The 24,624-nt window shown below is 42.2% G+C and overlaps 1 pseudogene; it reads left to right on the top strand.

Moving 5' to 3' along the window:
• The first annotated feature begins 23,577 nt into the window (after positions 1-23,577).
• On the top strand, positions 23,578-23,695 carry LOC126274574 (5S ribosomal RNA; annotated as a pseudogene).
• Positions 23,696-24,624: the final 929 nt, after the last annotated feature.

Raw genomic sequence — 24,624 nt, 5'->3', positions numbered from 1 at the left:
GATATGCGTTCGTCGTATTGGCAAATTCCACTAACTGAATCATCAAAAAAGGACACTGCATTTGTGTTTGCCGGCAGAAGTTACCAATTTAAAGTTTTACCATTTGGATTAAATGTTAGTGCAGGTGTCTTCATTGCAGCGCTCGATACAGTATTAGGACCAGATTTGTTGGACCGAGTAACGTTGTATGTCGATGACTTATTAATTGCTACTCCGGACTGGGAAAGCCACATGGACACGCTGAGATGCGTACTAAAAAGATTTTCTGAGGTAGGCGTAGCAGCAAACCTCTCAAAATCCAAATTTGGCAGGGAGAGAATAAAATTTCTTGGTCATGTAATATCACTTACAGGTATTGTGCCCGATCCGAAGAAAATGGCGGCAATTGAGAACTTCCCACCTCCAAGAACCAAGAAACAGTTAAAGGCATTTCTGGGTCTAGTGTTATTTTTCAGACGATTCATACCTGACCAGCTCTTAAATGATGATACCCTGTTAAACTTGCTGAGAAATAATACACCCTGGATATGGAATGAATTGTGCCAGCAGTCATTTGAGCAAATACGACAAGCCCTTCTAAATGCTAATCTACTGTCATATCCTGACATGTCAAAATAATTTTGCCTTGCTACAGACTCTTCCAATGTCGGACTAGGCGCTTGTTTGTTCCAAATCGACGAGGAAGGTGGAAACCAGAACGTAAGAATAATCGGTTTCGGAAGCCGAGTGTTGCCAAGTGGTGAACGATCATATACGGTCACCGAACTCGGAACACTAGCAGTACTATGGGCCATGAAGATGTTCAGATATTATGTGTACGGGAAAAATGTAAAAATTTTCTGTGATCATCAGGCTTTAAGTTTTTTTGCTGACATGCAAGTTAATGCACGACTGGTTGACTAGGTGGGGGCTTGCTCTGCAAGGATGTCAATTTCAAATAATGTATATAAAAGGATTGTGACAAGGTAATACCTGATGCTTTGTCACGGTTGCCGCAAGGTCTGCCTGAGCTAACAACAATACTAGAACAGGCAACAGAGTACAAAATTTTAGTTATGAAAGACTCTACTAATCGAAAAAAGTTCATGCAGGCGAGCAAGCAACTGCCTAGTTTACAGGACGAAGATCCCGCATTGGGAAAAGTCAAACAGGAACTCCTACCTTCGGGTGGAAATCAGATAGGTAGCCATTATTCTGTGCAAAATGGGGTATTATATTACCGGAAGGATGTTAACAAGGACTTGTGGTGTATCTGTGTACCGGAAGTATGTCTCAGTGATTTAATCTGGCACTTGCATCTTTCGTGGGGACACGTGGGCATTGAAAAATGTAGAGCACTTCTCGCATGACAATATCGTTTTAAGAATATGAAAAGAGTAATTCAGAATTTGTACGGACAAGTGTAGTTTGTCAAAGGACGAAACCTACAAATCTGCCCACTGTAAGTGAATTGCACCCTGTTGTTCCTAACAAACGAGTACGACTAGTTTCTGTTGACATTCTAGGGCCACTACTCACTGGCAGAGGTGGTGTGAAATATATATTTGCTGTATATGATGCCTTTTCCCAATTTCTAAAATTTTATCCTGTAAAAGCTTCAACGGCCACATCCCTCATTCAAAAATTACGAACAGATTATTTTGTTAATGTTGGCAACAACAGATCATATTATCCTTTAATGCCACCTATTTTACTGGTCTCAAATGGAAAACGTTTCTACAAGAGCAAGGTATTAAACACATTTTTGTTCCTCGATTTCACCCGGAGAGCAGTCTTGTAAAGCGTACCTTTAAAGAGTTGAACAGGTTCATGAGAACTTACATTCCGAATCGCCACACCAAGTGGGCAGAATACGTTTCGACTTTTGAGTAACTCCACAATAGATTGCCACATTCAGTCACCGGCTATACTCTACTAGAAGTCAGGTTTGGAAAGAATGAAACCGACAGCTGGCTGTCACCATTACCATCTGTACGACGATAAATTGTGCCTCACGAATAAATTATAGCTGAGACTTTAAATAACTGAACGAGGTGCGCGGAGCGCCGAAAGGAGAAGCATGACAAGAAAATAAAGAAGCTAATAGTGTATCAACCAGGTGACGTGGTGCTTATAAGGACTCATCCCAAGTCATCTCTGTTAGCGAAAAAGAATAAGAAATGGCAACCGGTGTATGTCGGGTCCTACAAAATCATAGACATACGACATGGATGTAGCTATTTGTTAGGTGACGTAGAATCGGAAGAGATCAAAGGACTCTGTCCATAGAAAGACTTAAAGAAGTTCGTTCAGTAGAGCAACGTTTACATATATGAGTAGTAGGTTAAGTTTATAGTGTATTTTTTTCTGTGAGTAAATGTTCAGATTCTAGTGTAACATTTAAAGACAATGAGGCACACAAGATTAGTGCGGTTCAATTTTGTAGATGTTAAGGAATAACAGTATTTTTAAGAAATTGCATTTTGAAGAAAAAAAATTAACGTAGGTTTAAGAATATTTTACAAATTTCATGTTTAAAAATGCTTTAAAAATATTTTAAAAAATTCAACAGCATATAATGATGAAACAATTTTTCATTAGTGTGTCATGAATATTTTTGAACTGTAGTAGTAATGCAACTTATGAAATTCAATGTTGTTCCATGTATTTATGTCTATACCGATCTTGAAATATGCTCAGTCATAATTTACTAAACATGATTGCAGGGTGAACATCACCCAAGGTACTTCATGTGTTGTGGACAAGGTACAAAGCAAATCAGTAAACGCGACTATCGCTAACCACTGTTAAAATATATTGCCTTTTGCTAAGGCAGAGATTTATACGTATTTATCGTGTAAACAACAGTCACAAATCTAACACTAATCTAGGAGCTTGCACACTAGGCCTAGATTATTAAATGTGTACGATAATGCGAAATGTGTACTATAATACGAGAGGCAAAGTTTTGTAAAGTCGACCCTTGCTCTGGAGGGCAAGTAACGAGTGGGCAGGCATGACATGGGGATTTACCACAGATGAAACTGAAATACAATTGTATAGTCAACAAATCTGAAGGCAAGTACGACTCTAAGTGGAAAATGAAATGAGATAATTAGTGCGAGAGACTGGTAAAATCGAGCACGAGCCAAAATCCAGTTCAGACTGAATGTAATACATTAGTGTTTGTGAACTAATCGAAACAGTTACTTTAAGCACTGTGAAAAACTGTGAAGCTGAAACTGTGATACGGACAGTGAAGTGCTAGTATTGAACGTTCAACAGTGGTAAGGACCCCAAACGCCAATATTACGCACCAAAAACTGTGAATTTGCTTATAAAAGTGAATTGTTAACGTGAAGTGAACCCACAGTCAATATTTTTGGGACACACTGTAATTTCAGTGAATACAACAATGCGAGATTGGACTGCGATGCGTAGACTGTTGCAAAACAGCGACCGCAGAAACGGCGAATGTTTGTGCTAAGCTCATATTGGGACACTCACCAGTGCCTGCGAGTGCGGCGAAAACATAAATAATTTTGTCAAGACAAAAAGTGACGTGTAATGGAAACAGTATTGCATCAAAACTGCATTCACTGGAGAAGATCCATGTCATATATTTTGCAGGACAGTGCTGGCTTGACACTCGGAAACTGGCGAAAACTTAACAACAACTGCCGCACTAATAAATGCTTCTTTCCCACTAGCGTAACCATCTGCAGCGGGAAACAAATATTACGGTGGTTGTGTGTATGTTTCATGTACTACATCGGAGATGCGTGGCAGAGCTGACTCCTGCCAACAAGCGCGGTGGGCGAATATCATCCCCCTCCGCCACGCCCGGGCGAGACAGAAGCGCATCGCCAACATTGCAGCCGATTAGCTGATTCAGACGTTCCGCGACGGCGAGAGACACGTTGGCGTCGAGCGGGCGTTGACCTCTCCGCAGCCACCGCTAACGCCGAGCACGGAACACACCAACCAACGCCGTCGCGAGCTAAACGTCGCGGAGTAGATCATCAACGACACCGCAATCAATTGTTATAATGACCTCATTTCTTTGCATAGTGCAACAAAAAAATATTTGTAATGTATGCACATCCTGTACTCCAATGACATCCCCGATACAATTAAGTGAAAGTGACCAAAGCAGGTAGTCCGTCGCTCCGCCGAGGTTTCCCCCAGGGTTTCCCTACGGCCGGCCCAAATGGGGAGCATACAGTTGACACCCCTGGGACTTCAAGTACTACCGACTAACTCGTGATCGTATACCTTTGAACACTGCAAAAGTTGTAACCCTAAAAAGAAGCAGCCAAAATGAAACTAATTGTACTCTATGTGCTTTTCTTTTGTACATGACTGTATACGTAACCAATTGTATATTATATTGTTATGTGAATAACTTCATCTGTATTACACTTTGCGTGCAACAAACCTCAGTAATTACAACGGTTTAAACATACGATGTGACATAAGTAGACTGTGAAGGAAAAATCTGCGTGTGGACACTGTGGACATGAAATAGGAAATATTTATGTCAAAAAACATGAACATTTTTTATGACATAGACATTTCGGGGGGCAATATAGCGTCCCCAGTGACGTAATAAGATATCACTTAAAAAACAGTATTTATAAAGAAGAGACATTTAAAAATTGAAAAATATATTTTTATCATGTAGCCGTAAAGTAATAATTTCTCTGTATAGGTTTCGAGTGCAAAGAAATATAACTAAATGATATAAAGAGACGACAAGATACGCTCTTTTGTTAATTTTTTAGTTGTCTTCACTTCTTCTCTTGTCTTGATTTCGCGTAGACGGACATCTTTCGAGTGCTGGCTAATGTAAGCATATTTGTGTGGGTTAAGCAGATAATATATTGATTTAATATTATTGTGCTCTTTTAATTTGTAAGAGGTGATCCCGATTTCATGTCCGCCTTCCTTGAATTAACTTGCATTTAAGTAATTTACAGTTCAACAATCGCAGCGGCCGATGGAGTCAACGACGCCATTACGTGGCGATATTAACTTATGAAAAATTAGCGGAAGCGAGATTCTCGCCCGCTATTAACATAATATTAATTTTTCTCCACAGCCGCACGAAGTTGCAGAAATACGTAGCTTTAAGATTCTAATTTTCAGTACCATAGCCGACAGCCAGAGCCAGGACTCCGACTACGTGGCAATGGTTAACGGAGGTAAGAAAAAATACTCTCGCGCGTGTGTGGGCCGCAATTGTAATTAATAACTAAAGATCTTTTGCTTTAAAGTGAGCTGACTAGCCGAGGAAATTAATATGAAAAGCTTATTACATTGTTCAGCTTATATGCTCATGTTTTAAGATTCAGCGAGTCTAACATTCATTAACGTAACAAATAATTTGAGATTAATATTGTTAAAAAGGAGAACTTCAGGAAAGCATTTAATCGTAAATCAAATTTAATGAAATACACTCCTGGAAATTGAAATAAGAACACCGTGAATTCATTGTCCCAGGAAGGGGAAACTTTATTGACACATTCCTGGGATCAGATACATCACATGATCACACTGACAGAACCACAGGCACATAGACACAGGCAACAGAGCATGCACAATGTCGGCACTAGTACAGTGTATATCCACCGTTCGCAGCATTGCAGGCTGATATTCTCCCATGGAGACGATCGTAGAGATGCTGGATGTAGTCCTGTGGAACGGCTTGCCATGCCATTTCCACCTGGCGCCTCAGTTGGACCAGCGTTCGTGCTGGACGTGCAGACCACGTGAGACGACGCTTCATCCAGTCCCAAACATGCTCAATGGGGGACAGATCCGGAGATCTTGCTGGCCAGGGTAGTTGGCTTACACCTTCTAGAGCACGTTAGGTGGCACGGGATACATGCGGATGTGCATTGTCCTGTTGGAACAGCAAGTTCCCTTGCCGGTCTAGGAATGGTAGAACGATGGGTTCGATGACGGTTTGGATGTACCGTGCACTATTCAGTGTCCCCTCGACGATCACCAGAGGTGTACGGCCAGTGTAGGAGATCGCTGCCCACACCATGATGCCGGGTGTTGGCCCTGTGTGCCTCGGTCGTATGCAGTCCTGATTGTGGCGCTCACCTGCACGGCGCCAAACACGCATACGACCATCATTGGCACCAAGGCAGAAGCGACTCTCATCGCTGAAGACGACACGTCTCCATTCGTCCCTCCATTCACGCCTGTCGCGACACCACTGGAGGCGGGCTGCACGATATTGGGGCGTGAGCGGAAGACGGCCTAACGGTGTGCGGGACCGTAGCCCAGCTTCATGGAGACGGTTGCGAATGGTCCTCGCCGATACCCCAGAAGCAACAGTGTCCCTAATTTGCGGGGAAGTGGCGGTGCGGTCCCCTACGGCACTGCGTAGGATCCTACGGTCTTGGCGTGCATCCGTGCGTCGCTGCGGTCCGGTCCCAGGTCAACGGGCTCGTGCATCTTCCGCCGACCACTGGCGACAACATCGATGTACTGTGGAGACCTCACGCCCCACGTGTTGAGCAATTCGGCGGTACGTCCACCCGGCCTCCCGCATGCCCACTATACGCCCTCGCTCAAAGTCCGTCAACTGCACATACGGTTCACGTCCACGCTGTCGTGGCATGCTACCAGTGTTAAAGACTGCGATGGAGCTCCGTATGGCACGGCAAACTGGCTGACACTGACGGCGGCGGTGCACAAATGCTGCGCAGCTAGCGCCATTCGACGGCCAACACCGCGGTTCCTGGTGTGTCCGCTGTGCCGTGCGTGTGATCATTGCTTGTACAGCCCTCTCGCAGTGTCCGGAGCGAGTATGGTGGGTCTGACACACCGGTGTCAATGTGTTCTTTTTTCCATTTCCAGGAGTGTATCATTTTTATTAAGGCCCACCTCGTAAGTCGGCAACAATCAAAATATAATAATAGTAACAATAATAATATGTTAAATTACGAAGGATGCGAGACCCTTATACCACCGAGAAGTGTAAGGAGTTCTAGGGAAAGTGTAATTCGCAGTTGGGAGAGGAAAATAATTGTTTGTATGGTAGAATGCTGAGGTCTGGAGAAACAGAATGATCAATAATTATTACAGTGCTACAATCATAACAATATACAGTGGTGGGAGTGATTAATTTATATAATAATAAATGTAACTGTATTTACAAGTGTAACACTTAATCCGTAGCAAGGTTTGGTGTGACTTACACAGTAACTTGTTTGAAGTGTTGTAAAAAACTTCCTGTCCAAGACTTCAACCATGGACTACAAGTTTTTTATATAATGACGCTTCATGGTCATTGATAATTAAAAATGCCTCAAGTACGATTTTCTTCAACTACTTGCGCTAAAACTGCAACACAAAAACCTCACCTCAATATCATAATTTTTGATAGAAATAATGCGCTTTTAGCGAACACTTCTTACTTTTGTGCGTAAAATATAACTATCTTAGTTGCTAGTCGGTATCAGGCATACAGACAATCGTGGATGACTAGCACTGGTCGTCAAAATTTCCGAAGCATCCCCCTCTCATCACGCTTCGCCCTGTAGGCGCCGTGTAAACTATTGTCGCATGCCTCGTTCCGTGCCTTCTTTCTGTAACGAAACGTTACGACACTTGTGTTACTCATAAAGTTTGTAAATAAACATTGACTCAATCCACAGTGTTGTCAAGCGTTAATGGAATCCTGGTCAGATCCAAACGTTCAGAATCTGGAGAAAATGATTAAAAATATGTGAGGACTGACTGTTTTCTCCGACGGAAACTCTTACTCTTTTTTTTAAAAAAAGCGGATAAAGTGCCACTAGAAGCCTTCCTAAAAGACAATTTCCATTCCTTCCGAACTGACTATGCGAATGTAGACGAGATGTGGCTCAAATTCAAAGATATAGTAGCAACAGCAATTGAGATATTCATACCTCATAAATTGGTAAGAGATGGAACGGATCCCCCGTGGTACACAAGAAAGGTCCGAACGCTGTTGCAGAGGCAACGGAAAAAGCATGCGAAGTTCAGAAGAACGCGAAATCCCGAAGATGGGCTAAAATTTACAGACGCGCGAAATTTGGCACGTACTTCGATGCGAGATGCCTTTAATAGGTTCCACAACGAAACATTGTCTCGAAATTTGGTAGAAAATCCGAAGAAATTCTGGTCGTATGTAAAGTACACAAGCGGCAAGGCGCAGTCAATACCTTCGCTGCGCAGTGCCGATGGTACTGTTATCGACGACTGTCCCGCTAAAGCGGAGTTATTGAACGCAGTTTTCCGAAATTCCTTCACCAGGGAAGACCAATGGAATATTCCAGAATTTGAAACACGAACATCTGCTAGCATGAGTCTCTTAGAAGTAGATACCTTAGGGGTTGCGAAGCAACTCAAATCGCTTGATACGGGCAAGTCTTCAGGTCCAGGTTGTATACCGATTAGGTACTTTCAGATTACGCTGATACTATAGCTCCCTACTTAGCACTCATATACAACCGCTCGGTCACCGATAGATCTGTACCTACAGATTGGAAAATTGCGCAGGTCGCACCAGTGTTCAAGAAGGGTAGTAGGAGTAATCCATTTAACTACAGACCTATATCATTGACGTCGGTATGCAGTAGGGTTTTGGAGCATATACTGTATTCAAACATTATGAATCACCTCGAAGGGAACGATCTATTGAATCAGCATGGCTTCAGAAAACATCGCTCTTGTGCAACGAAGTAATGGCCGCTATCGACAGTGGATCTCAAGTTGATTCCGTATTTCTAGATTTCCGGAATGCTTTTGACACCGTTCCTCACAATCGGCTTCTAATCAAGCTGCAGAGCTATGGGGTATCGTCTCAGTTGTGCGACTGGATTCGTGATTTCCTGTCAGGAAGGTCGCAGTTCGTAGTAATAGACGGCAAATCATCGAGTAAAATTGAAGTGATATCAGGTGTTCCCCGGGGAAGCGTCCTGGGATCTCCACTGTTCCTGATCTGTATAAATGACCTGGGTGACAATCTGAGCAGTTCTCTTAGACTGTTCGCAGAGGATGCTTTAATTTACCGTCTAGTAAGGTCATCTGAAGACCAGTATCAGTTGCAAAGCGATTTAGAAAAGATTGCTGTATGGTGTGTCAGGTGGCAGTTGACGCTAAATAACGAAAACTGTGAGATGATCCACATGAGTTCCAAAAGAAATCCGTTGGAATTCGATTACTCGATAAATAGTACAATTCTCAAGGCTGTCAATTCAACTAAGTACCTGGGTGTTAAAATTACGAACAACTTCAGTTGGAAGGACCACATAGATAATATTGTCGGGAAGGCGAGCCAAAGGTTGCGTTTCATTAGCAGGACACTTAGAAGATGCAACAAGTCCACTAAAGAGACAGCTTACACTACACTCGTTCGTCCTCTGTTAAAATATTGCTGCGCGGTGTGGGATCCTTACCAGGTGGCATTGACGGAGGACATCGAAAGGGTGCAAAAAAGGGCAGCTCGTTTTGTATTATCACGTTATAGGGGAGAGAATGTGGCAGATATGATACACGAGTTGCGATGGAAGTCATTACAGCATAGACGTTTTTCGTCGTGGCGAGACCTTTTTACGAAATTTCAGTCACCAACTTTCTCTTCCGAATGCGAAAATATTTTGTTGAGCCCAACCTACATAGGTAGGAATGATCATCAAAATAAAATAAGAGAAATCAGAGCTCGAACAGAAAGGTTTAGGTGTTCGTTTTTCCCGCTCGCTGTTCGGGAGTGGAATAGTGGAGATATAGTATGATTGTGGTTCGATGAACCCTCTGCCAAGCACTTAAATGTGAATTGCAGAGTAGTCATGTAGATGTAGATGTAGATCTGATCGTGTCATGCTTTTATTTCGTAGTTGATTTGCCTATGGAAGTTTTTCTTTTATGAAGTTTAGAAGAGAAACTGAGTTTGTATTTTCCATCCCTCACCACTGAACAGTACGATTTGATGCGAAACCTATTCTTAGAATCTTCAAGTGATTTCGACTTAACATTAACAGAAGAAGAAGTGGCAGCAATATCTACTGATGATTAAACCATAAGGAACTGCCTCTTGGAAGCTTTTGGATTTTGATAAGAGAAGAATATGTGTCGATATCTAAAAGGGCTTAGACCATCTTACTCCAATTTTCGACGTCATATTTCTGTGAATTCGGATTTTCTGCCTTCACAACAATTAAATGTAAAAAGAGAAGAACTCTTCAGCGTATTGACGAGTCAATCAGAGTTAGTTTCTCAAATATATCTCCAAAAATTGAGGAAATCGCTAGAACACACCAGGCTCATGTTTCTCATTAATACACTCCTGGAAATGGAAAAAAGAACACATTGACACCGTTGTGTCAGACCCACCATACATGCTGCGGACACTGCCAGAGGTCTATACAAACAATGATCACACGCACGGCACAGCGGACACACCAGGAACCGCGGTGTTGGCCGTCGAATGGTGCTAGCTGCGCAGCATTTGTGCACCGCCGCCGTCAGTGTCAGCCAGTTGGCCGTGGAATACGGAGCTCCATCGCAGTCTTTAACACTGGTAGCATGCCGCGACAGCGTGGACGTGAACCGTATGTGCAGTTGACGGACTTTGAGCGAGGGCGTATAGTGGGCATGCGGGAGGCTGGGTCGACGTACCGCCGAATTGCTCAACACGTGGGGCGTCAGGTCTCCACAGTACATCGATGTTGTCGCCAGTGGTCGGCGGAAGGTGCACGTGCCCGTCGACCTGGGACCGGACCGCAGCGACGCACGGATGCACGCCAAGACCGTAGGATCCTACGCAGTGCCGTAGGGGACCGCACCGCCACTTCCCAGCAAACTAGGGACACTGTTGCTCCTGGGGTATCGGCGAAGACCATTAGCAACCGTCTCCATGAAGCTGGGCTACTGTCCCGCACACCGTTAGGCCGTCTTACGCTCACGCCCCAACGTCGTGCAGTCCGCCTCCAGTGGTGTTGCGACAGGCGTGAATGGAGGGACGAATGGAGACGTGTCGTCTTCAGCGATGAGAGTCGCTTCTGCCTTGGTGCCAATGATGGTCGTATGCGTGTTTGGCGCCGTGCAGGTGAGCGCCACAATCAGGACTGCATACGACCGAGGCACACAGGGCCAACACCCGGAATCATGGTGTGGGGAGCGATCTTCTACACTGGCCGTACACCTCTGGTGATCGTCGAGGGGACACTGAATAGTGCACGGTACATCCAAACCGTCATCGAACCCATCGTTCTACCATTCCTAGACCGGCAAGGGAACTTGCTGTTCCAACAGGACAATGCACGTCCGCATGTATCCCGTGCCACCCAACGTGCTCTAGAAGGTGTAAGTCAACTACCCTGGCCAGCAAGATCTCCGGATCTGTCCCCCATTGAGCATGTTTGGGACTGGATGAAGCGTCGTCTCACGCGGTCTGCACGTCCAGCACGAACGCTGGTCCAACTGAGGCGCCAGGTGGAAATGGCATGGCAAGCCGTTCCACAGGATTACATCCAGCATCTCTACGATCGTCTCCATGGGAGAATAGCAGTCTGCATTGCTGCGAAAGGTGGATATACACTGTACTAGTGCCGACATTGTGCATGCTCTGTTGCCTGTGTCTATGTGCCTGTGGTTCTGTCAGTGTGATCATGTGATGTATCTGCCCCCAGGAATGTGTCAATTAAGTTTCCCCTACCTGGGACAATGAATTCACGGTGTTTTTATTTCAATTTCCAGAAGTGTAGGAAGAGTAGGTACCAGTACGTTTCGTTTGTATTGAATTATTAGTTTTCTCTATAATTTGAATTAATCGGTAGTTTTATTGCGTTATTTCCATTCACTTACTAATTTCCCTTGCCTGTAGTGATGGCAGGGAAGGAGGCAACACGGTGTTCGGCTGTCGCATTTGGGTGAAAATCGTGCTTCATTAACGACTCACATTTTATACAAAATTATTGGTTAATATTGTGATAATGTATGTTTTTTGTTAATATAAGTTGAATTTTCTGTAGTTGGACGTGAAATTCAAAATCAAATAACTGAATTGTTATTTTTCATAGTATCTATTTCCTGTATTGACTATTGTTCAATATTCCTCAGAAATGTGTATGCAGTGCGCCCAGAATTATTTTCGGCCTTTTAAATGCTCCCGAAGCTCATAATGTTTGAGAACCACTTCATTAGTTGGCTTCCGCGGTACCCGTTTATAGCACATCGGTAGGTCGACAATACTCCCACCCCTACACCCCGATTTATTCCCCTTTATAGCAACCAAGCCTGGGCTTACATCTCAACACGATAATGCCCGCCCGTGCACGGCGAGAGTTTCTACAGCTTGTCTTTGTACTTGCCAATACCTGTCTCTATCAACTAGGTCGCCGGATCCCTCCCAAATTCAGAAAGTTTGGAGTATAATGGAAATCTTAGCTATGCAACGTGTCAGTTAGACAGAATTTGGCAGAGTATAAATCAGGAGAATATCCAACAACTCTATCATTGACTATTAACCCAAATTATTGTGTGCAGAAGGGTCAGAGATGGACCAACGCGTTATAAACGTGCTCAGTTTGTGTATATTTTTGTCCTGAATAAAACATCAAGTGGTTCTGAAATTGTAAACACCTCTTTGTCTGTTCATGTAGATCTCATCCAACGATCTCAGTCCTATTCCTATAATTCATTCGTGGTGCGTCGCCTTTTGTAGTCATACAGTGTATCTATAATATTGGCCTGCTGTCTAGATCTAAAAATTGTTCGTTACAGGACATATTCAAGTGTGCTATTGACTTACAGCATTTTGGTGTGGTGACCAGTTGTATCAGGGTATGCGAACTACTTGAACATTTCCACATATTCCTGCGTTTGCTACTGATTTATTTGGTCGAATTTCACGACAGCAAAGTGAGATAGTACGGTATGAATGGGCTGGGAGTCTCCGAACGACGGATACGATCGTCTGATTGGAAAAGTTTTGCGCCCGCAGACATCCGTGAAGTGTAGGTGGCTGTGATACGTGTGTGTGTGTGTGTGTGTGTGTGTGTGTAATGTAGTGTACCGTCACGTTGGTGTTGGAGATGATGAGGGAAGGAAGAGGGTGGAACAGCTCCAAGGGGGTGGAGGGGGTGGTCAGGAGCCTTGCGCCGCTACCACTTTCACATTCACGGTGGCTTGTTGTACAGGGTGACAGTTATTGAACTACACAAAAAAGTAAGCTAGTTACAGACTACAGTGTGTTAACTGTAAGACGGCCGAGTTGTGAGCGGAGTGCGGGGAGAGGAGGAAGCAATCATTGGCTGGTGAGGGGTGAGGAGCCGTTGGGGGGGGGGGGGGGGGGCAAGGCACGCGGTGCTGGCACTACAAATTGCCTGCTGTCTCTATAGCCATCCATAATATGATACTGTTACCAACGCAGGATTTTGTGCATGAAGTGTCCTCTCGATTATGTTTCATCCATAAACGTTCGATGAGATTCTTTTCGGGCAATCTGATGGACCAAATCATTCGCTTGAATTTTCCAGAATGTTCATCAAAGCAATCGCGAGCAATTGGGTCCTGGTGACATGGCACATTGCCATTCATAAAAATTCCATCGTGGTTTGGGAACACAAAGTCCATGAATGGCAGCAAATGGTCTAGAAGCAGCCGAACATAACCACTTTCCGTCAATGATCTGTTCAGATGGATAAGAGTGTCCAGTCCATTCCATGCAAACACAGTCCTCACTGTCATAGGGTCACCGCCAGCTTACATATTGCCCTGTTGACAACTTGGTTCCATGGCTTCTTGCGGTCTGTGTCATACTTGAATCCTTCCATAAGCTCTTAACAAGTGAACCCGGGTCAACTTTGTCCAGGTCACTATTTTACAATAATCTGGCGTCCAAACGATGTGGTCACGAGTCCAGAACAGCTCTTGAAGGCAATGTCGTGCTGTTAGCAAAGGCACGTGTCTGCCATGTGCCCTGATAAAGCACAAGTCATTGCAAAACCATTCTCCTGTACAAATACCTTATCATTAAACTTAACAGAGCTCAACGATAAGACAGATGGTAACAATCCTATAAATACATCTATTTCTACTTCTGGTATTTTACCATTCACACGTAGGTAGTTGTCTGTAATATCGCTTGCTAAAAACTGGCAGAGGTGTGTAAATTTAGTTAAACCGCTATTAAGCCAACCTGGCACACGTTCACTTTTTAGAGCATCGATAGCATCTTCAAATACTTGTTGTTCCATTGACAATGTGGAGCTTGGAAAGATTTTACGCGTTGCATTCAGGGCTACTAATATCTGAAGATGTTCTCGAACGTGGCATGATATTAGCAATAAAGCGAATAATAGACAGTCTGTCGCCGCTTATCTGTATATATAACTTCTTCTAACAACCCGTGTATCTTTCTTGCCCAGTTTGAGTATCTCAAGACTTTCTCTGGGATTGCTGAGAATAGTAAGGGTACAATAAAATCTTGCTTGACTCTTCCTTCAATTTCGAGTTTGTCTAAAAGAAACTCTGCTGCACTGCACATTTTAGGAATTAGGTTCAGAATGACCTACCTAACAGTTAAATTACCATGTCTTACATTTCTGTTGCTCTTAGGTCTGGAATATACGCGAAAGTCGAGTTCATAATTTTGAAGATTTTATTTTATAGCACTTGTCGGTCAAGAGACAATACACAAATGGTTTCGGGCTCAAACCAATGTATTCACGTAGGAGAATTCATTCTCCAGTTGGAATTTTTTCCTACGAATAATTATAGGACTGTGTTTGCTGGGAGTAAGGCGACTATGGGACATCAGCGTCACGCCTGGAGTGGTGCAAGAACGTCGTGTTTACCTCTCCTTCCTTATGCTTCCCCCTTAAATTTCACCCCGAAAAGTTCCAGCGCCCCGACGAGGAAAGAAATTTCGTGGCCCTACTTTAAAACATTCTCAGAAGTGCTTGGCAGTAGCATCTTATAGCAGCCCAAACTCAGCGCGAGTTTGCAAACTTCATTTTAAACCAGTGCTGCGGAAGGAAGACGAAGTATTGCCCGCTGGGCTTGCTTTAAGTCCTGTTCCATACTATGTAGCTACTTAGGTCACGATAATTCTCTGTGCTGTGCAAAGCTGTATTTACACTAACTTAGTACTCATTGAATAGTAATGCAGGCTGTTTTACCTTAGAACGCCAAGCAACCGTTTGTTTATAAAATCACTATGGGCGTCATAGCACCAGCAGAACACTTTCATATTCCAATTAAAAGTGTTTCCCAAACTCTTTGAAACCACGTCAGCACCGATCATTCTTAAATTGGTTTCACATTTAACTTTCATCTTCTCCCATATCCGTATATCCTCTTAGCAACCATCATCCGCCTTCGATTAAATGAAATTAGTACTGTATAGATAGATATGGATACACTGCTGCTGCCTCTAGAATTAACATAAAATGATGAACAAAGAATTTTGACGACTATCATATAATGTGGTACCAGAACAAGGATATATTATTAGAGCATAATTAATAAGAAGACAACGTTCTTTCTGTGCTGAATATGCACTGTAGCCCTTCCTTAGACTGTAGCAGATGGAGGCTTCCACTGTGACAGGTGAAGGCCATCCCCCATTCCGACGTCAAATTTAAGATGGCGGTAAGCTTTTCCCTCTAGTCCAATAAGAGCCAGGTATTTTTCCCATTAAAACGAAACAGCCAACATCATCTGAAGTATTTTACCAGCCACTAAAACCAAACAGCGTATCACCACCTCCATTCTCTCTATCTACCACTTGTCAATGAGCATGGTTCAATTATTATACCAAACTTGATGCAAGGGACAGTGGCAAAGTAGAATTAAATATTTCCACTAGTAAAATGTCAGTATTACGTATCAAAGAACACATGAAATTGCTGCTGAGCTAACTTCTTGATTAAGCTGCTGTTGATCATAGTTTGATTCTTCCACTCTACTTAATGTCAAGCACAACAGACCCTGAAATTAAATCTTTTAATTCTAACCTATTCTATAACAGCAGATAACGAATGTGACTAAAATAACAGGTTGCAGTAATATTTAATAATTTCCACTAGGCCTAAATGGTAATACAGTTACCACAATGGTAATAGGAAACGATGTATTATTTATCAAGAACACACAATTACATTTACACAGTAGTTACGTCAATGTTATTGCAACATATAGGATTTCCGCATTCTTGTTCTATAAAACACCTGTTAACTAAAGTAATGTGTCACTAACCTGAAGACAGCAATTATTGTTAAGCTAACACTTGGTGCCTAAAACATGGCTCTAGTACTGGTATCTCCATGTCTAAACTGTTCTATAGCAACACAAAATACATGTAGTTAGAAATAACAAGTTGCAATAATAGCTGAATATTCCTCCCAGTCCCAAATGAGGATACACAGAACGAACCTAAACAAGCACCACTTTAGGAAAGAAGAAGGTAACTGATAGAGACATTAGAAATCATGTTATCGACTAGGTGATAGAGACTTCTATTACTTTCAATCTTGTTTACCCACCGACACAACGTTTCCCGCACTTCCACACAGAAAAAATTACTAAAAGTATAGTAGTGCATTCTGACGAGATTATTAAATCACTGTATCACTTAACTATATATCTTTCTGTAATACACAAATATGACTTCTTACTTCACCAAATACGAAATGTACAAATAAAATGGTTAAAGACAATGATGGAGTAGCTTCCACATAGGGAGGAAGTAAGCCATCTCGATAATACTATTTCAATCAAAAATACAATCTTTTCCCATAACTTAGAAATAATCGATCAAAATACATAAAGATTTAGAGTACAAAAAACATGTGAGATGCTTGTCATAATGTGCTGGTGTTGCTGAAATCTCTGATTGTGACTGAAAATTCAATTTATGCACTAAAATAATATATCATGTACAATTTATCAAAATACGTAAAGCTTTCCAGTAAAAAACACGTTGACACAGCTGTTATAACTTAAGCGTTATGTAACAGCAAGGAATATTCTCATATCTTGCATATTGGCACTACTGATACAACTTGTAGATTACGTCAACAAATGTGTTTCGATCATTGTACTACAGGTAGAAGAAAGCAGACATTGTCTATATTATTCAGAAAAATTTCTGAAGATTTGTTCTATAATATTATAAAATACACTTTGCCTTACATATCTAACTTACAGGCTAAGGTGCACTTGACAAGCACTGATTAATGCTTTTGCACTATGCAAACTACACGACACTTTCATGAAACAGTATATTGAACAGCAGAAATATACATTTGTGTAGATGAGACAAGAGGGTTGCTATGCTTTTAACTAATCACTTTCAACCTCATTTCTAAGTCAGACAAACATTATAGCGAATCCATGCTATGGTATTAACTTTATCTTGCGGTACAAACGTTTGTCATCTTGTGCTGACAATGCTAAGATGCTATCGAGCTGTAGAGACCATGTAGCACTAAGCCTCCATACATCGCCATCTTTTAGCAAAACTGATACAGTCGCCCACCACATCAATCACCATATTGCATCAGAAATGTAACAAATTCCTCCATATATCGATACGTTGCAGCAAAATTGTAAAAATTGTCTTGCGTGTCACAACAGTGATTGCGAAATCGTGATCAATTGAACGATACATTGTGATTACTTGATGGATGCTATAAGGGCAACAACAGTTAGTTGACAGGGTGACTGTCATTATCTGAGATACTAATGGGTGTGGCAACGATATACAGTTGATATGATGACTGCCATTACCTGTCAGTCATGCCGGCTACATTACCTCAGATACTACTGAGTTCGGGCAAATTTTGTGACATCGTGACTACCACTACTCCTTGACCATGATGAATATCGTTACCTAACATCCTATGTGGTGGGGCAGTAGTGGTCAGTCGGTCAGTTTATAGTGAGACTGTCATTACTGTCATGATTTTTATTACCTTTACCCTCCATGCATGGTTTATCTGTTGTGGAGAAACGAAGATCATTTTATATGATAACTTTCATTACATCAATAACAAAGGGCTTCCATTAAGACTCACTACGTGCAAATTAAGAACCTGTAAGTGGTTTCTACCCAGCATTTGCGTAAAGTATGAAGAAGAGGTTTACAGTTTTAAATTCCTGGGATTACAACTTGATAATAAATTCAGTTGGGAGGAGCACACCACAGAAATGCAGACACGCCTAAACGAATCTGTATTTGCAATTCGAGTGTTACCTGACATAGGTGACATAAAAATAAAAGAGCTTGCCTGCTTTCATTCCATGATGTCATATGGTATAATATTTTGGGGTAATTCTTCAAGTCAAACAAAAGTTTTCAGAGTCCAAAAGCGTGTAATACGTATTATTTGTGGAGTATATTCACTGACGTCCTGTGGAAACCTCTTCAAAGAACTGGGTGTACTAACTACAGCCTCTCAGTACATTTACTCCTTAATGAAATGTGTCCTAAATAATATTTCTCATTTTCCAACATACAGCTCAATTCATGCATACAATACCAGGAACAAAAATGATCTGTAGAATGACTTAAAAGCACTAACTTTAGTTCAAAAAGGGGTCCACTACTCAGGAACACTCATCTTCAATAATTGGCCAGCAAGCATAAAAAATTTAGTTATAAATAGAGATCAGTTTAAAAGAAGCCTGAAGGACTTACTAGTGGCAAACTCCTTATACTCCATTGACGACTTTTTAATAGAAACAAATGATGTATATATTCATACTATTAGTATTGTTATTTGAGCTTAAAAAATAGTGACATGGTCCACATCCACAAGGATCTCCTCAGCACGGATCTATGGAACGAAAAACTGATCTAGTCTAATCTAATCACCCACACAGCAATGATGTATTGAACAGCTAAGAAAAATAAAGTACTGACAGTGAATGTCAGCTACAGGATGTCAAATAGTGTCCAAACACGAGACGCTGACAGTGCCTGCGTGTTAGTATTACGGTGGCTGTCAGATATTTGATCTTAAAACTCTGGTTAAAAACCAGAAACTGACAGTGTATGTGGCTAAATGTTATGAAAAGGAACTAAAAGTAGTCTGTATTAGTTATCAAAATCCTACATCAATGAAGTCTCGACTTCTGTCCACTTCCTGAAACGTTCACGTTAAGAGATTGCTTCAGTGAGCATGTGCAGACATGAGTGAGTATAATCATGTCGTTTTTCCTTACGGATCTTAAAGTGAAAACAAGTCTTCACTCGTCTGAGAGCATGCTGACTAAGGAAACTACTTCTCAGCTCTGTCCCTCATGACGTCACCTACATGGGGCAAGGAAGGAGAGGTAGAGAGAGGTAGGGAGAGGGGCTACATGCGTGCGATATTCATATCTAATCATATCTCTTGTAGGTGGAACGCGAAAATTTTTCATCAATTACCACCTTTATTTTGTCAGTAGGTAACAACAACATGGTACAAAATCCTAAGTTCTGATTATTGTTGGGGCTTCAGCAGCTCACAAGTACAGTTTGGTAGTCATAGCAAATCAATATTTGTAGTCTATTGTCTTGAACGTAGAGCAGTTTCAAGAATTAGCACAGGAACACATTAAAATAATTTCTCGAAAGTCACTGACAGAAAATAAGCTCACTACATAGTTTCATTTCAAGTAGAAAAAGGAAGCAGTATCAGTTGTCGTCCAGAGTACAATGTTAGGTCTTTTGACCGTTCTCATCATGCATCAGGGGTGTGTCATTAGATCCATCCCACTGTAAATACCGTACTAGATTGTACACTTCCCGTAACACATTAGTCGAAAAGCAGTAAACTGGTAGCTAGCTATCGAGGAGTCTATTCTGATCTGTATGTACTATCAAAGTGAGCATAGAATGCAAAATTAAATATCAATTCATCCAAAAACCAAGGAGTCCGGTCTTGTCATTCTAGGATCATAAGCCCAAAATTTCGGTACCCCCAACTGATGGGAAAAATGGTGTTTATCGGGTAAACTTTACTCTGTACACTAAGTCTGTGATATTCAGTTACAAGAATCTACACTATCTTATGTTCAGATGTTCTGACTTCGTACGGCAAATGTAGAGATCTCCCCATACTCTTCCTCCTTTACTGATTTACTGGAGTATCTAGTCCCTCAAAATTAATTTTATCAAATATATCACTTCTGCACTTCCGTAAATTCTGCTTGTATCTTCTAGTGTAATTCGAAATATAAATATGTTGTCACGAAGTTCGATTTCTGTTGTTCTTCGTGTAATGCATTTCATTCTTTTACATTACACATCATAAGACCACGATCTGCTTTCATCAAGCTTTTCTGATTCCAAATAACGTCTCTGCACCTTACACCAAAGATAAATTGTTTTCATAAGGCAACAGAGCAGTTGTGACCCAGACGAATGAACCTTGATAATCGAATGGTCAGTTTATTTTTATTGTGCTCCTGCTATGGTCACTCTGATGTATCTGACATTTGTCTTCGGTGGAAATAAGTACAAGGATTTAATTTCATACATTCGTGTATATATGGAGGAAATAAAAATCCTATGAACATGTGTTCGGAAACACATCGTTGCCTCTGTAGAAGGCGCTGACGAATGACGAATCATCTGCCTTGTGTTTCTTGTGTGCTGACCGAGCGAGGTGGCACAGTGGTTAGCACACTGGACTCGCTTTCGGGAGGACGACGGTTCAATCACGGGTGCGGCCATCCTGATTAAGTTTTCCGTGATTTCCCTAGATCATTTCCAGCAACTGCTGGGATGGTTCCTTTCAAAGTGCACGGCCGATTTCCTTCCTCGTTGTCGACGGGAAGTTAAACACTAATTTCCTCCTCCTCCTCCTCCTCTTGTGTGACGAGGCTGTGTGACCGCCGCAGGAACTGTAAGCAGCAGAATGATCCGTTATTCATGTCGGGAAGATGCCGAGATGGTGCATTTGTACGACCAAGCAGACAGAAACGCTAGAGAGACAGCTGGCATATACTAAAACAAGTACGCTCACGAACATCAGTCAGCACAAAAAATTTCAAGGCCTTTTATGTGATCATGGTTCCTTTCAGACAGACGAAAATGCAGGGAGACGGAAGACCGAGCGTACATCAGATTTGGAGGACCTGGTTGCGCAGTATATTGAGACGAACCCTAGTACAAGCTGCGAATCTGCTGCATGCACAGTTTTCCACCACCCTGCACATTTGCCTGTCTTAAAAGACCCATGATCACAAAAACGTCCAGAAAGGCCTTTAAACGTTGTGTGTTATGATAGGTGTTTGTGAGAGTACTTGTTTTGGTATAGGCGTGCTTCCTCTGGTTCAAAAAATGTCTCTGAGCACTATGGGACATAACATCTGAGGTTATCAGTCCCCTAGAACTTAGAACTACTTAAACCTAACCAACCTAAGGACATCACACACATCCATGTCCGAGGCAGGATTCAAACCTGCGACCGTAGCGATGTGCTGCCTCTCGACAGTTTCCATCTCCTTGGCCGTTCACAAACACCATCTCGCCTTGTTTCCGACATGAATGGAGGACCATTCTGCTGCTTGCAGTACGCTGCGTCAAGCGCACAGGCTGCAACACACGAGGAACCCACAGAACATGGTCAGAAGAACTTCCCTTCGTCAACGCCTTCAACAGTGGCAAAGATGTACTTCCGGACACGTGTTCATAGGACCTTTTTTCTTGCTCCAATTCCAGTCAGGAATCCGTCTCTGTAGTTTGTCGGTTTTGTTAATGTTCACCCTGCAACAAAAATATACCGCAAAAATCTACACATTCCTCTCACGTTGCAAATAGTTTGTGCGATACTAAACTAGGTCTCGAAGCGCTTTGTTTCCATATTACATCTCATTTTCTCTAAGTTATTAATCATGGGAAACACACAAGAACAGAACTTCAGAATCATGGGGAACTTGCACTCTTGGTGACGACTGTTTACGTTGTTCATCGTCAATGTTTTGTTTTACATTCCCCTGTTGCTATGCGATGTATATAATTTCTTGTTTACAGGTAACAGCAGCTGTTCCAGGGATTAGTACGACGGTGCCAAGCACACAAGTTACTACACAGAGGTAATCACAGACTTGGCTAACGCAATGGCAGTGTGCACAAATGCTGAGGTGGTAGATGGCCATTTCATGTATGGACTAGCTTACGGTATAGCGCTCCATAAATTATAGTCAGACAGTAAAAACTTATCTGAAACTGCCTCGGCCCCACTTCCAGTACAGCACTCGTGGCTGCCGCATCGCGGTCGCGAAGTGGGGCCGAGACAGTTTCAGATACGTTTCTACACTCTGACGATAATTAACAGATTTGTAGTTTTAGCTTGACGATGTCCACTATGGATAAACAGTAGTTACTGTTATTCTGAAGAAGGTTGGGTTATACCTACTGAAACCTAGGTAAATTCTAGGTAAATGGTGCAACTGAGGCTGTTCATTATTAAAATTAAAATTAGCTTCCATTTGCCTGTGATTGATTTTCCATTGACTTCTATTTTAACACAAAGTAAGGAGTATAGCCTCTTGTCACTTTCTTGTCTCACGTCTAATACAATGTAAGCGCGTCATTTTGTGGCTCTCTATAATTTTATCATTAATTGTAGAAGTAATTACTATTAGTTACTTTTGTTTAGTTATTAGAAAATGCGCCACTATCCTTTAATAACAGTATTCAAAGCCTCTATTCATGTTTCACATTTTTAATAACATTGGGAAGCGATTGGTTTGGTTGTGTGTCGATTGTGCGCCATTGTAAAAACATTTGCATTTTTCACAAGCCGAGCCTGGCATCCCAAGTATCTTGTCACGAAGTAAGATCTCTGTTTCCCTTTCTGTAATGCCCGTTATACTGTTGTCCCACTTGGGAACAATTACCCTTCGGAAGAATTCAGTACAAGCATTTAATTTCATCCTTTGTTTCTTAACAGGGATACATTACACATCATAGACGCATAATATCCGGAGAAAGCTTGCTTAAATATCCCAAGAATCAAAATGGTTCATATGGATCTAAGCACAATGGGACTTAACATCTGAGGTCATCAGTCCCCTAGACTTAGAACTACTTAAACCTACCTAACCTAAGGACATCACACACATCCGTGACCGAGGCAGGATTAGAACCTGCGACCGTAGCAGCTGCGCGGTTCCGGACTGAAGCGCCTAGAACCGCTCTGCCATCCCCAGAATCAGTACCTGCTTAAATATCCCCAAAACCAGTATTAAGCAAAGAAATTAGACATATTTTTCAACCCCTAAGTATTGCATCTATAGCGACTGTGAAACGCACAGCCACGCAAGCACTCATATTGTGAACTGAGATGTGGCGTTCTTCCGAGGCCTAATTGTCCCGAAATCGGGTCGCGTACCAATGATCACCACAGCAACAAAGTATGAAAACCGTAACTAAAATGGTAGTACCAGTCTGTTACTACTTCTACTACGAATCGTCGACATAGCTTTATTGGGTTACCTGTGTGTACGGTCGTCAGACAGCGAATCGCAGGTGTCGAGCAGATGAGTTGGGTGAAGGCACGCTTTGTTTATCTGAAATGTAATGCAACAAACACATTTGCATCACTTTCAAAGACATAAGCCAACGGCCTTGCTGCAGTGGTAACACCGGTTCCCGTCTGATCACCGAAGTTAAGCGTTGTCGGGCTGGGCTAGGACTTGGATTGGTGACCATCCAGTCTGCCGAGCGCTGTCGGCAAGAGGGGTGCACTCAGCCCTTGTGCGGCCAACTGAGGAGAAACTTGATTGACAAGTAGTGGCTCCGGTCTCGGAAACTGACATACGGCCGGGAGAACGGTGAGCTGACCTCATGCCCCTCCATATCCGCATCCAGTGACGCCTGTGGGCTGAGGATGACACGGCGGCCAGTCGTTACCGTTAGTCCTACATGCCCTCTTATGACGGAGTTACTACAAAGACGTAAATGAGACTCCGCTCAACCAAATTACAATGCATCGTTCGCTTTTTCAGTATTGTGCAAATATGACCGCTATGGCGGGAAGACGACTCTCAAATCGACTCGTCACCATATTGACTTCATTCCATCGTGACTGATACTGAAATATAACAAACTCTACATATAATTAGTGAAAGCTACTAATCTCACCATGATAAATAAAACACTATATCAGAATTTCCTGTTATTACTTCTGAAGTTCCATTAATAAATAGTAAATATGCTTCTATTTTACTATACAGGCATACAGCAAGAGACTCAAAAATAGGAAGCGATTCGTGCCTCTCTAATTAGGTTGGTACATACGTTCGTAGCGTTTTCTCGAAAGTGTAATAAACAGACAGATATACGTGCGGGAGTTCGAAAATATGTTTCCCCTGTAGACTGTGGTCAGAGTTGTGTGTGAAAGGCCAAAAAAAGAGAATGACACATTAAAAATAAGACATATCTTTATTTTTCTACATAATTTCCAAGTACATTCAGATATTTCTCATACCGCTTTATAAGCTTCAAAAGCCTTCCAGGAAAAAAATGAGGGCGTTGGGTATGGAAGAAGTGTTGAACGGCTTGCTTGACGTCAGCATTGCTGCCGAAGCGCCTTCCGCCGAGAGTCTTCTTCAAAGCAGGAAACAGATGGAAGTCACTTGCTGCGAGATCGGACTGTAAGGTGG

The sequence above is a fragment of the Schistocerca gregaria genome, chromosome 5 (genome assembly GCF_023897955.1).
Source record: "Schistocerca gregaria isolate iqSchGreg1 chromosome 5, iqSchGreg1.2, whole genome shotgun sequence".
NCBI classification, from domain to species: domain Eukaryota; kingdom Metazoa; phylum Arthropoda; class Insecta; order Orthoptera; family Acrididae; genus Schistocerca; species Schistocerca gregaria.
Note: the sequence above shows the minus strand (reverse complement) of the source record. Positions and strands in the feature narration are given on the sequence as shown.